This window comes from Nanorana parkeri, unplaced genomic scaffold, assembly GCF_000935625.1.
Source record: "Nanorana parkeri isolate BGI_ZX_2015 unplaced genomic scaffold, ASM93562v1 scaffold49, whole genome shotgun sequence".
NCBI lineage: Eukaryota > Metazoa > Chordata > Amphibia > Anura > Dicroglossidae > Nanorana > Nanorana parkeri.
In genome coordinates this window covers 1,670,876-1,673,079 of record NW_017306317.1, presented here as the reverse complement: position 1 = coordinate 1,673,079, position 2,204 = coordinate 1,670,876, and the positions used below count along the sequence as shown (strand labels likewise).

The 2,204-nt window shown below is 38.0% G+C and overlaps 1 long non-coding RNA gene across 1 annotated transcript in view; it reads right to left on the bottom strand.

Annotated features, from left to right (window-relative positions):
• Positions 1–1,611: 1,611 nt before the first annotated feature.
• The window catches only part of LOC108802139, a 13,404-nt gene continuing 12,811 nt past the window's right edge, over positions 1,612–2,204 (bottom strand). Inside the window, exon 3 of the long non-coding RNA XR_001942202.1 lies at positions 1,612–1,695. This is a non-coding gene — a long non-coding RNA (uncharacterized LOC108802139). The remainder of the gene's footprint in view (positions 1,696–2,204) is intronic.

Genomic DNA, 2,204 nt, shown 5'->3' with positions numbered 1-2,204 from the left:
GACCCATCTATCCAGCGGCTCCTTAGGGTGTAATGCTATATGCAAAACTCAACTTTTTATGCAAGCTGAGTTTAATTTCATTCTATTCTACCAATTAACCTAGTCCATAGTCAAAAGGGCCACCCCTTGCATTAAAAGACCAATATGGAGTTCAAGAGAAAGGATGGGAGGATGGGACTAAGCCCAATTATTACAGGAAGCATCACTATTTCACTATTATAATCTCAATCACCCAAGTTTGTGATCGGCTTACATTACCAAATGTAATTAATAATACATCTATACAGAAGTAGCCGTCTTCATGAATAAAATGATGATGGGTATTTCACATCTTGGTTTGTTACCTAAAGTGACACTAAAGTCACATCACTCCCCCCCCCCATTGCTGCTTTAAGGACTCACCATAAATGATGCCTCTTGATCTGATCATCTTCTTCTTTCCAGTAGTTTTAAGGAGTCACTCCAGTGCTGGTGCCAGTCTTTGATCCAGCGTAGACTCCTCAGGCCCCACGGTGTCTGTCCGCATGCACGCTGCTGGCTGAATGCATTGACTTACCCTGTGTCTCTCCTCTTCTCCCAGCCGAAGATCTCTACTGCGCATGCTCCCGCCCCATGATCCTTTACAGGTAGTTAAGTAAGTACGTTTTTACTATTTTGTAACTTTTTTCATTTTTTATGTTTTTGCATATATCTACTGCTTGCTAGCAGAAGATTTATGCAAAACAAAATGAAGGTTTAATTGTACTTTAAACAAATACTGTTCACTTAAATCAAAACTTCAAATAGCATAATACCTTGAAACTATGAACCTCTCTTGAAGCAGGACTAAATTAACGTAGATGGCCATTGATGTTGCCAATGTATTGATGTTGCCAATGTATTTCTGATGTTGAGTATAGACAAGTGTATTATCAGGAAGCAAGTCTGCCTATGATAAGAGTACATGCTTCCATTTATCACTATTCAGTGTCTAGTGCTGAACATTAAATTAATGTGAGGTTGTTTCTTTTAATAAAAAGATCTAAGAAGAGCTATGCCAACACCCACTTATATTTTTTTCACACCTAGGTTTGTCACATAAGAGACCACTCATCCAAACCAAATGTTTCTCTAAACTTCCAATAGTAGTAACAGATTAGAGGTATCTAAAGTAAAGCCAGCCTTTGACAAATACACAGTTTTCATTAAACATCAGTGAAATAATTATCTCTGTAAATAGTATTAGGTACTTGTGTTATTGCTGTATGCCTATAAAATCATGAGTTTTTCTATACAGGAAATAATCACATTTTAAGCACCTATCTTGCTTGTCTACTTGGAGTGCAATTGTAGCTGACAATGGAATGTGAACATAGAACATATCAATGTAAACATAGAAGAACTATCATATAAGCTCAAGTAAGTACAAAGTAGTAGACAGACCCCAGGGCTAAAAGCACAGTTCAGTAATTTTTCTCCATGCAATGTGATACTGGGAGAGGTGTAGTGAAAGAAAGCAAGCAAAATCATTTGATTTAGTTTAAAGAGAACTATGGAGTAGTTTTGTTTTTTTTGCATTTATAGTTTCCTAATTTTTACACTTTACTATGTACTCACGTAATCATAAATCCACATAATCTTGTAATTCCATGTAATACACTGTGGGTGGGGCTAAGTGCTGTGCTGAGATGCGATCCTGACAATATTGTTGGGATCCTCCCCTCCCAGCTGTGCATTCAGGAAAACCTGTGCAGCAGCCCAGAGTACCTCCTATCAAAGATTATTCATGTCATATCACATATGTCTACCAACACTTGCACATCCATCCCCGCAGCTTTGTCCTCCATCCCCTCCCCTCTATGCTGCTGTAGGCCTACAATAATCAAAAACAAAGTTTCACTAGTAATTTTCAGCTTTTTAATGAACCATTCTGGACCTAAAATTAGTCTTCCCAAACAAAGGGTCTTTATAAAACTCTAATTGACAAGCTCGCTGGTGTAAGTTTTATAGCACATTCACTAGCTGAACATTTCCTAACATTCAGCCAACTTTAACCAATTACACTTGCTGTATTTTAATGTGACAGCTAATGAACATTCATCAAATTTTACTATAAGATGCACGAGGGAATGTAACTGCAGTCAAAAAATGCGCTGATTGGATCTCTACATAGTGCTTTCTCCTTTTGTATGAAAAATCCCCCACCACCCCACCCGCCCACCCCC